Source organism: Magallana gigas, chromosome 4, assembly GCF_963853765.1.
Source record: "Magallana gigas chromosome 4, xbMagGiga1.1, whole genome shotgun sequence".
Lineage (NCBI taxonomy): Eukaryota > Metazoa > Mollusca > Bivalvia > Ostreida > Ostreidae > Magallana > Magallana gigas.
This window is the reverse complement of record NC_088856.1, coordinates 21,353,002-21,371,074: the sequence shown is the minus strand read 5'-3', so window position 1 is coordinate 21,371,074 and position 18,073 is coordinate 21,353,002. Positions and strand designations below refer to the sequence as shown.

General features: G+C 33.6%; 1 long non-coding RNA gene across 1 annotated transcript; it reads left to right on the top strand.

Moving 5' to 3' along the window:
* Positions 1-333: 333 nt before the first annotated feature.
* LOC136275135 (uncharacterized) lies at positions 334-8,053 on the top strand. Its single transcript, XR_010713653.1, has 2 exons — positions 334-504; positions 6,989-8,053. It is a non-coding gene; the product is annotated as an uncharacterized lncRNA (long non-coding RNA).
* Positions 8,054-18,073: the final 10,020 nt, after the last annotated feature.

Here is an 18,073-nt window from a genome sequence, read left to right as displayed (position 1 = left end):
AATATTTATATCAATATTTAGGAAAATAAACGTTCAAAAATCAATGGTTCAACTATTTTTCATTATGATAGCAGGATATACATATATGTTTTGTGAATCGAACTAGCAACCATGTAATCTGTGCTTCTTTAATGAAAATCATAATGTAATAAAAATTGTTTCATGTTTGAAACTGTGCAATATTATGAAGTTTCGTGTATACAAGTGAAAAATTTATTTTCAAAAACAGTTTTAAATACAAAAATTAGCTCAATGGGCTGCCATATAAAGGCGCCTAGTAGTCTATTTCTTTTAAAAGCCTGACGCTTGAAAGCTTTAAAAACTAGAACTTTGACTAAATCTGGTTCACATACATGTACCCATATCAACAAAACAAAATGTTAATTATTAAAGTCATTGACTCTCTGAAAATAATTTAATTTACCTTCAGCGTTAGAGAACAGAGGTTTCGGGAAAACCGTCCAACAACAAAAAATAATATTTTGAACCTGCAATATATTAGAGGTAAGAGAGTTTTTATTTTTCATATCATTTAAGATTTATTTTTTTAGTATAAGTATATAAATAGTAGTTTTTTTCCCGCTTATTAAGGTGAGATTGTAATGGAAAAATTATGTAAATGTTTAAGGTTTGTTTAAAAAATGTATTAATGATAAAGCGGGTATGTTAATAGAATGATTTAATATAAGACTTGTATGCTGTGGTAAAGGTAGAATATTCCTGTGCTGTGATATGAGATCTAAATGTTATACTCTGTTTTAGGTTGTAAATGATATGCTTGATTTTATATAGGGAAAATGCATCTTCAAAAATCTTTTTCCTCATCAACTACAATGTACCACCATTAATATGCATGCTTCTTTAGATAGCGAAGATTCTGAATTATTTGAACCATTTACTTAGGACCAATTCTTGGGATTTAAAGGAGGCTTAAAGTTCAGAATAAAATGAATCGGAAATTTGGTTTTTTTTTTAAATCTTAAAATTAATAATGCAATAATTAATCATATTATATAACTATCCTCATACAGTGCAGATCGTAAATTGCTTAAACTGGCATCGGACTTCCAAAGCAACTTTCTGGTCCCAGGTGGGTGTCAACACTCACCATTAAAATGTATCGCGAAATTCATTAAAATCTTGCTTTCAAAAAATAAAATGCCAGCCGACATTTTCCGATACTAAAATGAAATTGTTCCAATATCATCAAATCATTTAATCAAAGTCACAGTTTATTAATATTTCACATGTTGGGGCGTAGGATAACAAGATTGTCCAGTTCATGCATCTTTAATCTTCGAATATGAAGTCCAAAATGTTGGTTTAAATGAGCTATTAATAGGTTTGTTTTCATGTATTGTTAATCTTGGATTATATGTAAACGTAAGAAAAATGTTATCCTATCGGATATAAAACCCCTATAGAAGTTCTGTTCTATCCTATCTGAATTTTAATCATTATAGGAAGTTCTCATATGAAAAAAATAAAATCTCCTATAAAAAAAATATTTTCCAGTGGAAATTTATTTTTCTTACTCACATAGCAGGTTAGATAACAATAACAAAAGAGCAAGTAAAACAAATTACAGGGATATTAACTTGGTTGATAGCGTATTAAATCCTGTACAGCCCGAGGGCCTTCTTAGAAGATTTGATAACGTACCAACCAAGTTCATGTTATGGTGAAGTTTTTAACATTGCTGTTTATTACTTATATTAACATTTGAAAAAGCAAACTTTTCAGAATAGTTAAAATTACGAGAATTTATGTTACAATAATCCAAGAACGAGCGATAAGCGCGTGTCATGATCATTGTGAAAACGTTTATACAGAACTAAACGTTTTTATAAAATAAGAAATCATATCTGTAAATGTAAATGTTAAAAAAATTACTTTGTAAATAAACATATTCAGACACTTCCTACAAAAACATAATTGATATTTAAAGGTTAATTGCACATTTAAAAACCACTTTTAGGATTAACCACATTTTCATTTTACAAACCACCCAATGCATACATATGATGCCAAGCTGACATGTTTTCATCAGGTGGATATATATTCTTTAAAATCTACTGTCAAAACAATCTCTAGTAACAAAAGCATTTTTAAACGGAAATGGATTCATAATTTCGCAGAAAAAATAAAAAAAGTAGAAATTGTTTACAATATCGTCTTACACACTGGTTTCTTTTAAATAAATGGTGTTAGTATTCAGAACAAACACCTTTGAGACATTCTCACGGTCAAAATCTCATTTTCAGGGACATCTCCGTCAATTACAATACAATGTTCTGTTTTTCTTGCTTTTTATGGTCCATTGAATCTAGTTGAAAAAATTCAAATTGTTTTGCTGTAAAGCTGCAATTTGATTCAAACTTTGTACAATATACATCGATAAAATCTGTTTTTCTGTTTGATGCTTCTTCTTTATGTTTTTTCTTCTAAAGATAAAGACATTCATTCGTGCAAGTTAACAGCTTATTCGCCTTAATGTATTCTTTACTTTTTCTTAAACCTGTGAATTGCTGGCTGAAAAAAGGGTTTTAACTGTTGTAACGATAGAACGCACTGTTAACTTTTAAAACAAGGCCAGGGCAAAGATCAGAAATTATCTGGCATCACTAAGATATTACCAAACTATATCTTGGGAAAATATTTCGAGCAAGACAACTTGTTCGCAAAACTTTCATTAGATATTTCCTTTCCCATTTTGCATTTTAGATCATTATATGGGATTTTTTTAAAAACTTTTAAACTCATTTTCTGTTTTGTAGTTTAAAAAAATTATACAATTATATCTGAATTTGACAGTCAAAAACCGTATGTTGCATTATTATCTTAAATAACAGAAGTCCATGTAAAAGGAAATAGGCATTTGTATGAACTTGTCCTACAATAAAAAAAATTATAATAAACAAAGGAAATACAATAACTTTAATACATATCTGGGAAACAATTTTTCAAAAAAATACTTTAAAATGTAAATTTAAAAATGGATATCAAGATGCCCGAATGTAGTTTTTTATTGCGCATGTTTTTGTGCAATCTACGAAAAACAATATATGTGGAGTGTTTTCGTACCTTTCAAAAAGATGTTTTTGATACAATTTATTAATAAACAAACTACAGATAAAAATATTTAAATTTTCCAATTAAGGAATATATAGAGTAAATCTTTAAAAATCTTCTCTTAAAATTATCATCCAGAAAAGTTGCAACTTATATGGAAGCAGTCTCAAAAAATGTAGATTCAAATTTGTTCAAATCATGATCCCCAAAGGTAGGATGAGGCCACAATAGTGGGTCAAATTTTACATAGGAATATATAGAGAAGATTTTTAAAAGATCTTCTCAGAAACCGATTGGGCAGAAAAGCCGTAACTTGTATGGAAGCATCCTTATGTAGGCAAGATTCAAGTTTGTTCAAATCATGATCCCTAGTGGTAGGGTGGAGCCACAATTTGGTGGTGTAAAAATTTTACACACTTGGAATATATAGGGAATCTTTTTTTTAAATATCACCTTCTAAAACACAATTTGTCTAGAAAAGCTGTAACTTTAGTCAGTTCAGATAGTGTAGATTAAAATTTTGTCAAAATCATCATCTTCAGGAGTAGGTTTGGGCCAACGGGGAGGGTCCAATTTTACAAAGGAAAAAACTTTTCACTCAGTTAAAAAAGCTAATGCTATACGGTATATGGTTTTACTTTGTGAAAGCATTTTGACATATTTTTTTTCTTTAAAATTGTTTAGACTTTGCCCTCATAACTCAGTAAAGCTGATTTTAATATGTCTTTTGTTGCTCGGGTGAGCGATGTGGCCCACGGATCTCTTGTTTTTAAGTTTTTGACTGCATCCATTGTATCAACCTACATTAATTTGTTTTACTCCAATATATATATATAGAAAAGTTCTGATTTACCCTGATCGTATGGTACGCGTTTTCTGGACACAATTTTTTATATGATGATTGACATTGAAATCAAAATAGGTCAAGGTCAAAAATTTGGGTATTTATTTATTTAACAACAGTATGTCTCAAGGTATTATTATTGATCTTTGCTTACAGTTTGAAGTCCTTCTGTCAAAGGATATTTTAAAATAGATTAAGAATGGGTTTTTTTCTAATTTGACCTTTAAAAAAGTTAGGCCCAGTAAATAAAATTTGGAAGGTACCTACTAGGTTATCAAGTATCTATCTGTGTCACAAGTCAAAGGGTATTTAAGTTATGGCCAAGACAAAGTTTTATTTTTTTATTATTTGACCTTGAGTAAAGACAAGGTCAAGGTGAAAAGCGGTATATAAAAAAGCGTGAACTGTTTCAAACCATTTTATATCGTATAAAACTAATAAATATTGAATACATTGGTAATAATTTAATTTTTTTACTCTTCATTGTAGATAAAAACGGTCATTTGACCTTTAAAATGAGGTACAATTGTACAAAATTCAAACGTAACGTCAGGCGTTTTGATACGTTATAGACGTTAGTCTTACTATGACGTAGGCAATATTCTTTATACGATATAAAATAATTTTTCAGCCAATCAGAAAGCGCGCTACAACCAGAGTTAAATTATTCCTGTGTAAAATCCATCCCCCATTGTGGCCTCACCTTTCCCCCCCGCGGACCATATTTTAAAAACAAAAAATTGAATCTACTCTATTTGAGGATGCTTCCACTCCAATTTGAGCTTTTCTGGCCTGTTAGGTTTTGAAAATAAGATTTTAAAAGATTTTCTCAATATATTCCTATGTAAAAATCCAACCCTACTCCCTTGGGGCCCCACCGTAGCCCGGGGTCCATGATTTAAACAAACTTGAATCTACACTGCCTGAGGATGCTTCCACTCCAATTTCAGCTTTTCAGGCAAATTCGTTTTTGAAAAATAGATTTCTAAAAATTTTCTCTATATATTCCTATGTAAAAATTTATCCCCCATTATCCTACCCCCGGGGATCAAGATTTGAACAAATTTGAATCTACACTGAGGATGCTTTCACACTAGTTTACGCGCTTCTGGCCTAATAGTTTTTTGAGAAGAAAATTCTTTAAGATTTTCTCTATATATTCCCATGTAAAACTTGATCCCCCATGGTGGCCCCACCCTGCCCCGGGGACCATGATTTGAACAAACTTGAATCTACACTACCTGAGAATCCATCCATACATGTTGCAGCTTTTCTGGCCTTAAATGAACATTAAATGAGTCCTTTTTACAGTTTCTTTTTGCTCGTTGTTTACTGTAATAATATTTATTCCTTGTGTTATCAGCTCATTAAATTAATTTTCCTTGCACTTTTGTATTTGTTTTTTACCTGTTATCTTCAGAGTCCATGTCTTTGAAACTCTACTCTCACAAAACTTTTTTTGTTTGTTTGGTTTTATTTCATTCTCTGTCTATTGCAAGAAATAAAGGAACCTGGGCATACATGTACATGTATCAAAACCCTGTTTTTGCCTGAAAGCGTACCATTTTGCCTCCCAAATCTGTTGTACCTTACCACTTGTTTAGCTGTATTAGTCAATTGTTTGCTTGCATGCATAGAATATAAGGGTTATATAATAACTCACCGTGGGCTGACTAATAATTCACTTTCGTTAAATTCAGCTAAGTAAAAGCTTTCTAAAGGCATTCCCAATTTCACAGTAAGATGTTGCAAAAATCCATACTTATGAATTAAGACAGTTTTCTTACATCTCTGGTATGTGGTGTGAGATGATGTCCGTAAGCTATAATTGGATTTTAATTAATAAGTAATTATTGTGAAATTAATCAAAAACCTACTTTCATTTTCGATACACAAGCCCGAAATAGCAAAAATGAGAGTAAGGTGCTGGACATGCTTTGGCAAATCCAAGTCAGGGGTAGTTTGTATTAAAATATATACTTGCACTAAAATAGTATTGAATGATTACGTAAAGAACGAATATATTTACTGGTAAGCTATTTAGAGTTTACATAGAATTTAATATTTGACAAATGTTGAACAAATAAAAATGAGCCAATTCGTTTCTTGAATGTGCGATTTTAGTGGATGATAGATAGAACGCTTGTGAAGCACGATCTCTAGTGAGAGAATGGGATAGAAATTTTCAGAATGGGGTAACCAAGAACGCGGGTTTACTAATTAAAGGTCATAGCAAAAAGTGTATGAAGAGTTCATAATGCATCAGACACCTTGGATCGGACATCTCTGGTAAATACAAAAAAGTTAATAAATAAAATGGAATAATTTAAAGCGATTTCAGTTTTGATGGAAAAACCTTATCAGAACGGGGTTGACTTATTAACGTCATGGCGGAAAGTGTAGGGTGAGTTAACCTTCTGGTAGATATTTTGGAGATAACAACTTTGGTTTAAAGTATGCACAAAAATGTGCCTATACTAGCTTTTTTCAAATTTCATGCAGATTGGTAGTAAACCTTAGACACGAATTTGTAAATAACAGATAAAAAAAAACACAGGTTACCCTCTCCCCATTTTTTTTATAAAACATATTCTATCTGAAAATCTTATTTTGGACAGTGATGAGTATTAGAATGCAATTTGACCTAAAGAACATTATTTAAAGACGCACTTAACATATAACCATTTGTTTGAAATAAAAAATTTTAAAAAGTGGTCACAACCTGCAACAAAAAATGAAGGCTACGTACATGTATATGACATCAATATCAGTTTAGATTTTTCACCCTTGTCCGCTCCTCTAAATATCAAGCCATACAGGTAGTGTTTTAATAGGTAAAAAAAGGAATTAAGAAAAATTCGGACACAGTTTATACAACATTTAACAAAGAATATGATTCAACACATTAATATCATATCATATTAATGTGTAAAGTATTAATTACCATGCTTGCGCGGGATATCAAATACTGCTGTATTAAGAATATGAACTTTTTTGTAATTGCACGCAATACTTTTTTGCAAAAAAGAAATTGTTATTAAAAACATTATCAACAAGATTTTTTTCTTCCAGATATGGAGTGCAAAGGGATGTTCTTGACTGTCCTGGTATTTTCCATTTGTGGCATTGTATTCTTTAACATTTCAAATAGTCTTAACAGAGAAAGTCTCTCTATTGAAAAAATGTATATTAAAGGAAACGCTTCAATAAATGGAACGTTGATGCAAACACATATGATAAACATGGAATCAATAATCACTAATTTGAAGCCTACAACAGGTGATGTAAAAACCAAAAACTCAAATATATCCATCGCCAATTCACAAAGAAGAGATATGCATGTGGAACAGAATCCCAGCAACAGCACCGATTTTCAAGGAGCATCCGATGTGCACATGGTCAACTCAAATGCCAATCGTAACAGGGAATATGGAAAACCGTTTTTTGCTCAAAGAAAAAATGATTCAAGAGAAAAAAGAACGGAAAAAAGATTATTTCGAGAAACTAAATGCAATTCGTGTTTATTTACTTTTGAAAAAAATAGTGCACTAAAGACAAGACAAAAATTGTCCGAGTTACAGCAGCAATCTAGTTACCTGTTCTATATCAATCTTTATACAAATAACGAATTAAAAAACTTTTCAGAACAAGAACGCGACAACTTGTTACACTGGCAATATGTTTTTAAAAAAGAAAAATTTCTTCTTAAATTGCCAATTGATTTTGACGTAATAACTTTCGATTTGCTATTTGCTGACAACGAGGAAAACATTCTACACATTGAAACATTTTACAATAATTCTGACTGCAACGAAAATTTTACGGTTGCCCTTACATCACTTCGATCTTTATTATGGAACGAAATTTTTTCTAATGACACCAAGTATTTTTTGTGTAGCAGAAACTTTGAAGATGTAAACGGACGAATGTGGTTGTATGCCATAACAACTATATGGATTGGGTACGATTTATCGTGTTCGACGGTTGCTAATGAGGAATTTGAAGATAAAAAAGACAATCTTCCTTTAGTTGCTCCAATCTTTTCATACTTCCTCTCTTTACAATTCGTGTGGATCTTCGTTATACTTGACTTTTCACGCAAAAACAAAACACAATCTCGCGACAAGCAAAACTCTGCACTCAATAATGAAAATATCAACAATAAAAACACGTATTATTTAAGAAAAGATAGACCGTACGGCCTAAAGCAATGTATTCTTAAATTACTTTTTTCTAATTGTTGTAAATATTCTCATAAATGCAAACCTCCAATGAGAGTTATAGTCATTATGCTTATTTTTATTGGTATAATTGGATCATATCGGACAGTAGCAAGGTATATCCTAGGCATGAATGTTTATGAAAACTACCTTTCTGTTGTTCTACCAAGTGACTGGCTTATACATTTGATTCATCTACATACTACATCATCACTCGCTATTATTGTCGTGTTGGATGTTGTATATGCAGTACTTTTTCCTTTGATTTTTATATGGTTAGGATGCAAGTTGTACGAATCATTTTTATCAAGAGATGTGCATCTCTGTCCTTTATGTTTAGGTACATGCGACGAAAATCTGAAGGATGATGAAAGAATGAAGGATGATGATAGAATGAAGGACAGTTTAATCCTTCCTTGCTATTTACTCTGTGCAACTTGTTGTCGCGAACGTGCTTGTCAAGTAAACTTTTGCATGATTATTTTATTGCTTTTTAGTTCCTTTTTACCTATATGTCCATTCAGTTGTAATGCATTTAACGCTTGTTTGTGTAGGTGTAAAAGTAGTAGGAATAGATGTTTCAGATATATATACATGTTCTTAGCATTTGTATTATCATATCTCTTTTGCTTGCGTCCTATGATTTCAAGCTTTACATTTGTTTTTCGATCATTTACCTACTTTGTTTTTGTTGCGCTGCCAATCAGAAAACATATCATGCGATACACTATTATATTTGTCTCTACATTTGTTTATCTTGTAAAATATATGTATGAAATTATTAACATGAACGCCGATATTTTAGAGTACATGTTTACAATCAAAGAAAAAAAAAAGGAAAAAGACCAAAGAACCAAAAGCAATGAAACAGAAATTGATAGTGAACCTGAAACAGATGAAATCAATGAAGCAATGTTCGATTTCATCTATAAGAGATTATTTTTTGTGAAGAAAAAACTTTACTATTTTATTTTTAAATTTCTTATTGTTTTCATGTACCTTTTTATTACTATAGAAACTCTCATAGATAACCAATCATCTTTGACTGGTTCTGATTTCAAAGACATTCTGGAGTTAGTCTTAGTCGTTATTGGTCCTTATGCGGTTTCCTTGTTTCTGAAAGCAAACAAGGAGGAATTTCTTTCAGATAAAAATAAACACAAAATTGAAAGATTATATGTTTCATATACTGAAATTGGTCATGATAAGGCAATCAATGATGCTCGGCCACCAGCTTCATTTTCTGATGATATAAGCGAAGAAACTAATCTAATTGATAGTGAACGAAGGCAAAATAATAATTATGTTTGACGATAAATGTTAAAATGATGTGAAAAACTCAAAATGTCCCTTTATTAATTGTTCTTTGACAAGTTTCGAACAGAATATGATAAGTAAAGCAATGATTTATATGAACCAATTGAACAACTGATCCTGATTGTGAGAGCACATGACAAACACTTTCTCTTAAATCAAATGTAGTTTTTCCTTCGATATATTGACATGATGTTATATAAAGTAAAATCAATTAAACAAATTAAAAATCTATAAACATGTTGTTTTCTTTATAAATAATACAATAAATCTAAGGAGGCCGTGGGTATTTTATCGAGAAATTATTGACAAAATGGAAATATGGTAGCAGTCTTAACAGTTTTACTTCATATTAATTAAGAGCATGTCTACGAGAAAACCATGCAAAAGGTGGTGGGAGCAAGGTTCTCTGATCAACTTCATATTTTGTGTGTAACAGTGTGCATCTATATGAAATAATATGCCACAAAATTTTTTTTGATGTGGTCAGTCTAAACTTGGTTCTGCAGCACTGTTACTAAAAATAGAATTTTGACCCTTTTAAGAATAAAATTTTGCATAATTCACTAAATTATTGTTAAGAATTCTGAGTTTAGTTTAAATATAAATTCAAAAAGTCATTTAGAGTTAACACTAACAAGATACACTTGTGTAAATCATTTTGTGAGAATTCCCAAATATTCTTTCTGTTAAGTGCAGATAGGTCACGAATTTGGCATGTTTCCAACTTTTTGTAAAATTATAAAAATATACATTTTTTAAATGCTTAAAAGTCAGAAAATGGCACTTTAAATTCACTAAATCTGTTTCTAGTTATAAAAGGACATTTATCTTTACAATATATCAAAAATCTGTCTTTGGACTCTCAATAATATTGCAAATATATTGTCTTAAAGTTGGACATTTTTCTACTTTTAAAACTCTCCAGAATCTGTAGTTTAGCGTTAGTTTTACATTGTCACAAGTATATTATGGAAAAAAAACCGATATATTCGCGAGCCAAACAATATTTTATTGAACTGAAGGGTTTCTTCAACACATTTCAGGTTTTTTTTTAAATCAATGCCATTAATTAAAACACAAGAAATCATGGGAAAATGGGAATTTGAATATACATGTAAGCTGAAGTGAACTCAACTATTTTTTAAAAATCTTATATATCTCACTATTAATGAAAGAAAAAGTAAGCAAGTTTACATACTCCCCACACCCCATTATTTGCCAGTGCTACACATTAAGACAGACAGAGTACCCATTAGATACACGAATGAATAATTACAGGGGCAAAACTACAAAACTCACAGTACTGAAGTACTTAAGCCGGGCTCTTCTCTCTCTCTCTCTCTCTCTCTCTCTCTATGTATATATATATATATATATATATATATATATATATATATATATATATATATATATATATATATATATATATATATATATATATATATGTATATATACTTGAACTAGTGATCTTTTTATTCAGGAAGTAGGACCAAATTTCAAAGCCCCCCCCCCCCAAAAAAAAAAAATCCCAAAACAAGCAAACAAACAAAAACAAAAAAGATCACCTCAATGGAAAAAAAATGATTAAACATATATTTGTTGAAATTAACACACGATTTTTTAAAATGTGGAAGTGGTGTGGAACCCATTGCCAATGAATGTCTATCACATTAAATAATTATAGAATAAGGTAGATTTGGCAATTATTTTGGTCCGACAGTATAAAGGATTGAACTTTTATTGTTTGAGGGGTGGAGGAATCCAATAGCAAACCTGAAAAATCGTTAATAAAAATATAATACATCATAAATTACGCTTAAAATTTGTAAATATCAGCATAATATAATATAGAGACACATTTTATTAGCATTTCATTTTTTTACACACAAGACAATAAGAGAGTGTATTAGTGTAAAAATTTTGACTTTTTTCTAAGACTGCTTCATAATTCTGGGACCAGGTCCTCTTATGATGGGTTATGATTAAATAACATCCCAAATAACAATCCCACAAAAACAAGTAATGATGTCTTTATTAATATTTAGGGTTAACTTTTTTATAGTTTATGTTAAATAATAATTATTGGGTTTTTGCAGGTTGAGATCCCCGGGGGAAAGGGTAACCTAACACCTCTTGTTTTCCTTTACAACTATATTATTTCAATTTTAAGAAAAGGTACAAACTTTAATTTTTTCCAAGAGGAGATAAACTGCTAATAGAGAGGTAGGTCTAAGGGAGTAGAGCTTTTAATTTATTTCAGATGTACTTACTGTGATACATTCTCTAATTTCTCAAGAACTAAAAAAAAACCTGGCCCCCTCCCCGTTATTTCTAGATTCCATGAATATTATAACTTAGAAAAAAGTCTGATTCATAAAAAAAATAAGTAAAAAGAAGGATCGAAGAAATGAACTATAGCTTCCATTATAAATTCTTCTATCAGGCGTATCAAAACTTGCAATGATACTGCGTACAGGTATAGTTATATTTGATAAAAGTAATTTAACTAGGATTTTAAAATTTAAATGCGAATCACATTGAAAAGGGGTGCAATTACTCACTTTAATTCAAACAGTCAAAATCAATACTTATAAGAGTGTAACCTTAACATCTGCAGGGTGGTTTATAGATGGCCAATGAAATATACACGTACAGAAATGTGATGTCTATTGCAACAGACTCCAATGATAACGATGAAAAATTGCACGAGGCATTCCTAGTGAATTCCAAATGATTTCAACATAGAAATATCATTCTTACCGTGACCAGGCTACGCTCAGGTCAAACCGGGTCCGTAGGACATCTGTCATTTTCACGATATATCATTCTATCTAATTTCAACATACCCCATTATAAATTGAATCTTTGTAAGGCCTAAAAAAAAAAGTTGTGTGTTTAGGGTAACCCGACCTAACCTACAAAAATGCCCCGAACCTACCATTTTTAGATGTCTGTTTTTATCCGATTGTGAATTTTTATTATTTTTATTAAAAAATCTGTTTTTATATGTGACACAAACATTCTTATGATTCATGCAGAAATAATATGATAAAATTAAAAAAAATCCCTACCTACCTAACCTAATTTTTTCATCAGTGTTACTCTAAACACAGATTTTTTTTATAGGCCTAAGAAATCAGTTCTCGTTTTTGTGGATTTTTTCGAGTAAAATATGATAATCTGTGAATGATATTATCTTAGAAAATTTCCCTTTCATCTATTTTAATTGCACTTCTATCACAGGTTTGTATATTTTGATTAAAATTCGAAATCGTCCAAATGTGCTGCTTAAATATATCGGGACAGAAAATAACAGTTTATAAACTAACGTTAGATACAAGTTTCCATCAAACTTCAATATGTGATATAGTGAATAACACTAACAAGATGGGGCAAATTTTGTGCAATTAAAATCATTCAATATCATAATATATATTAACAACAGTTACACTCACAGCATTTCTCAATACTTTGCCTGAACTTGAACTTACCAAAGTCAAGCTAGCCAGCACTAACTCCAACGCACTACAAAAATTTCATAAAGATTATCGGCTATTTTCAAGCGTTTTCCGATCCCCATGTAAAACAACTGAAATTAACAAATCGCCCTGCGCCCAAACTAGGACTTGTGCTCACTAGGTGAGGCCTGATTCCTCGGGGGACGGGTGTACCCTCGAAGATTCCGGCGCCAAATAGCGCACTAATGACACCGATCCCTGGCGCCAGTGCGCTGAGTTCACCTTAAGTGAACAAATTATTTCTGTTATGTAGGGATCTAAACTGGGCACCCTGCGCACAAACTAGGACTTGTGCTCATTAGGTGAGCCCGGATTCCTTGGGGGAGGGGTGTTCCCTCAAGGATTCCGGACCCAAATCAGGCACTAGTGACACCGTTTCTTGGCGCCAGTGTGCTGAGTTGACCTAAAGTGAACAAATTATTTCTCTTATGTAGGGATCAAAACAAGGCGCTCTGCGCCCAAACTAGGACTTGTGCTCATTAGGTGAGCCCGGATTCCTTGGGGAAGGAGTGTTCCCTCGAGGATTCCGGACCCAAATCAGGCACTAGTGACACCGATTCCTGGTGCCAGTGCGCTGAGTTGACCTTAAGTGAACAAATTATTTCTGTTCTGTAGGGATCTAAACAAGGCGCCCTGCGCCAAAACTAGGAATTGTGCTCATTAAATGAGCCCGGATTCCTTGGGGGAGGGGTGTTCCCTCGAGGATTCCGGACCCTAATCAGGCACTAGTGACACTGTTTCCTGGCGCCAGTGCGCTGAGTTGACCTAAAGTGAACAAATTATTTCTGTTATGTAGGGATCTAAACTGGGCATCCTGCGCCCAAACTAGGACTTGTGCTCATTAGGTGAGCCCGGATTCCTTGGGGGAGGGGTGTTCCCTCAAGGATTCCGGACCCAAATCAGGCACTAGTGACACCGTTTCTTGGCGCCAGTGTGCTGAGTTGACCTAAAGTGAACAAATTATTTCTGTTATGTAGGGATCTAAACGAGGCGCTCTGCGCCCAAACTAGGACTTGTCCTCATTAGGTGAGCCCGGATTCCTTAGGGAAGGGGTGTTCCCTCGAGGATTCCGGACCCAAATCAGGCACTAGCCACACCGATTCCTGGCGCCAGTGCGCTGAGTTGACCTTAAGTGAACAAATTTTTCCTGTTCTGTAGGGATCGAAACAAGGCGCTCTGCGCCCAAACTAGGAATTGTGCTCATTAGGTGAGCCAGGATTCCTTGGGGGAGAGGTGTTACTTCGAGGTTTCCGGTGTCAAATCAGGCACTAGTGACACCGATTCCTGGCGCCAGTGCGCTGAGTTCACCTTAAGTGAACAAATTATTTCTGTTATGTAGGGATCTAAACTGGGCGCCCTGCGCCCAAACTAGGACTTGTGCTCAATATGTGAGCCCGGATTCCTTGGGGAAGGGGTGTTCCCTCGAGGATTCCGGACCCAAACCAGGCACTAGTGACACCGTTTCTTGGCGCCAGTGCGCTGAGTTGACCTAAAGTGAACAAATTATTTCTGTTATGTAGGGATCAAAACAAGGCGCTCTGCGCCCAAACTAGGACTTGTGCTCATTAGGTGAGCCCGGATTCCTTGGGGAAGGGGTGTTCCCTCGAGGATTCCGGACCCAAATCAGGCACTAGCGACACCGATTCCTGGCGCCAGTGCGCTGAGTTGACCTTAAGTGAACAAATTTTTCCTGTTATGTAGGGATCTAAACAAGGCGCTCTGCGCCCAAACTAGGAATTGTGCTCATTAGGTGAGCCCGGATTCCTTGGGGGAGAGGTGTTACTTCGAGGATTCCGGTGTCAAATCAGGCACTAGTGACACCGATTTCTGGCGCCACTGCGCTGAGTTGACCTAAAGTGAACAAATTGTTGCTGTTATGTAGGGATCTAAACAAGGCGCTCTGCGCCAAAACTAGGATTTGTGCTCATTAGGTGAGCCCGGATTCCTTGGGGGAGAGGTGTTACTTCGAGGTTTCCGGTGTCAAATCAGGCACGTGTGACACCGATTCCTGGCGCCAGTGGGCTGAGTTGACCTTAAGTGAACAAATTATTCCTATTATGTAGGGATCTAAACAAGGCGCTCAGCGCCCAAACTAGGAATTGTGCTCATTAGGTGAGCCCGGATTCCTTGGGGGAGAGGTGTTACCTCGAGGATTCCGGTGTCAAATCAGGCACTAGTGACACCGATTCCTGGCGCCAGTGCGCTGAGTTGACCTTAAGTGTACAAATTTTTGCTGTTATGTAGGGATCTAAACAAGGCGCTCTGCGCCCAAACTAGGAATTGTGCTCATTGGGTGAGCCCGGATTCCTTGGGGGAGAGGTGTTACTTCGAGGATTCCGGTGTCAAATCAGGCATACACACACATTAACACCATGCCGGTATATCAATGGCAAAGAATACATGTAAAATTTACAAAGTATACTATTTGAATTAGATATTCTATCTACATGATATAGATGTAATGTAAATGTCTCTATATTAATCTTTAAAGGTTATAAAATTCAGTAATATAATGAAACACTTCATTAACATATAGTCAAACGAATTACGATTCAACAATAAACACATGAAATGTTTTTGAATTTATAAAGGGTAGAAACGACATTGTGCAGTATGTGCCGGCGAAAAAATCACATCAGTGGGGTGCGAAGTTGTTTGTTTCAGCAGAGTCGGACACAGGCTACAATGCTGCAATGCAGTTATATGCAGGTTATTGAATATTCAAAGTATTCAATCAACAATTTATTAAAAACATCTCTAATTCCATTTTCAACATTTTGAACGAATTTATCACCATGTAAAAAGTATATTTTACATGTTGAGAATATTTTTTATTAGCTTTAACTTGTTGGTAAATTGACTCTTCTTGTTTCTTGTGGAATTCCTCCTGACTGTGATGTGATAGAATGTAAATTAATAGTTATATCGAACCTCTCAACTGTAACAAAGAAATATAACATCAAAGTAATCAAATGTAGCTTTAGCAATCTAATTATTATTAGATGTTAAATCATATTGCATACTAGCGAGTAAGCGGGTGGATCTAACATCTGATTTTAATAAGATTGAAGCTGTAGGAAATTATTCTTAAAATAATCGAAAGTGATGATTGAAGACCAATGGTGTCCATTTACATGCATACTGGTGAATAATAGAGATCATGTAATTACTTAACAATAAACAGATTAGCGCATGGGAATAAATGAGAGTTTACTTAAGCGGTGGTCAGTTTAGGAATATAGAATTATTTTCTGATTGGAGAAAGTATGCATGCTAAAGATTTAGAGGGGGGAGTAATAAATGATATTGTTATGCTATTAGCTGAACTGAATGTGGAAAATACAGCGAATGTTGGGCTAATTCCCAAGAAATCTCGTAAACTCTCGATAAGGAAAATACCGAATATTGTACAAATTCGGCGGTTATAATTTTATGTGTTGATTCCTTTTATGGGTGTTTTAATTTAACGTTTCACCTTTCTTAATACTCAAAAGTTAAGAAAATTTGCGTTTTCCCCCTCTTGTTTTACATCTTCTCAACAAAACTGGTTATCAACTTGGATCTTTTATAAACGTTAGAGATACAATCGCGTTAAGCTTGCTTTCCTGTCTGTATTAATTGCTACGGAACACTGGCATACTTTACATACGCTGAATCTTTTATATCATACAATATGTCCAAACGCAAAATTTATGACCCGCCCCCCCGACAAAAACCCTTAATGTATTAACTGTAAATAATTTGTCAATAGGTAGACAGGGTGGTGCAGCTAGGAGTGTCCACGGTGTAGGGTATGAGGTGGTGATGCAATTGATGGAACCATATTTGTACAGATATCACCACCTCGTGTGTGACAACTATTTCACGAGCCCGGCTCTCTGCTCTACCCTCTTTGATAAAGACACCTACATGACTGGCACTGTCAGGGTCTACAGAAAAGGCATGTCCAAGTCTTTAAAGAATTTAAAGTTGCAGCGTGGAGAGTCACTAGTAAAGCAAAGTGGACCCATTATGGCACTTTGTTATGGTGACAGGAAAAGCGTAACATTTATGTCCACGCTATCCCAGCCCAAGTAAATTTATACTATAAATCATTAGATGATTATGGCGATTTTAAAGAGTAAAATAATTTATCAAATTTATAATTCATAATAAAACAGCTTCATACACATTCCATTCATACATAAAACTGTTCCAATAAAGGAAATTATTGTAAAGTAACGAAGAATATTGACCCGGCTTGAAAATTGACCCGGGGGTCATTTTTCAACGTTGAATATTGACCCGGGGGTCATTTTTCAACGTTGAAAATTGAGACCAAAATCGTGAAATTTATACCCGGGGTCATTTTTCAACGGTATGAGAAAGATTTTTCTAAACTCTGATGTCCTCGACCCGTTGAAAATTGATCCTGTTGAGAATTGACCCAAACCTCAGAGTTTTGATCTAAACTGGAACTTACCCTACACGGTTTAAATGTACAATCATGCACATATCTGAAAGTTTCAATTTTAAAATGTACATACTGTGCGATACATATGCGGACGTGGCTAATTTCTTTTAGGCTAATATATCCAATTAATCATTTAGTTTTTAGATTGAAAATATGAAATCCATTTATTATTACAAGACTATGTATAAAAGCTAAGAAGATGACCGTTTGCTTTGGAATGGAGCAGGCGAGTAGGGCTAGAATATTTTTTGACATAGATGACATGGTTTTCATTCCCTCATGTGACAGAATTTAAAGTTTAAACTTGTCACAATCTCTGATAAATATATCTAACAAACATATTGTCCGTCACTTTTAAGGCAATTCAACAATGTTCATATATACTGGGGGTTTTTTATACGTATATATACAGCATATACATATTTACACATGTTTTTAATTTTTTACGACTTAAAAATGATTTTTCATAAACTTGTCTGATTAACTTTATTGAAGCACCATCCAATTTTCTGCATATACAGTCATGGTTCTTCTTAAAAATGCAATTTATTTCTATTATTTTGAGTTTTCAATTCTATTATTTACCTGTAAATTAGAAACACAGGCAACTGACGACATATATTTTCTTAAAATTAAAAACATATACCCT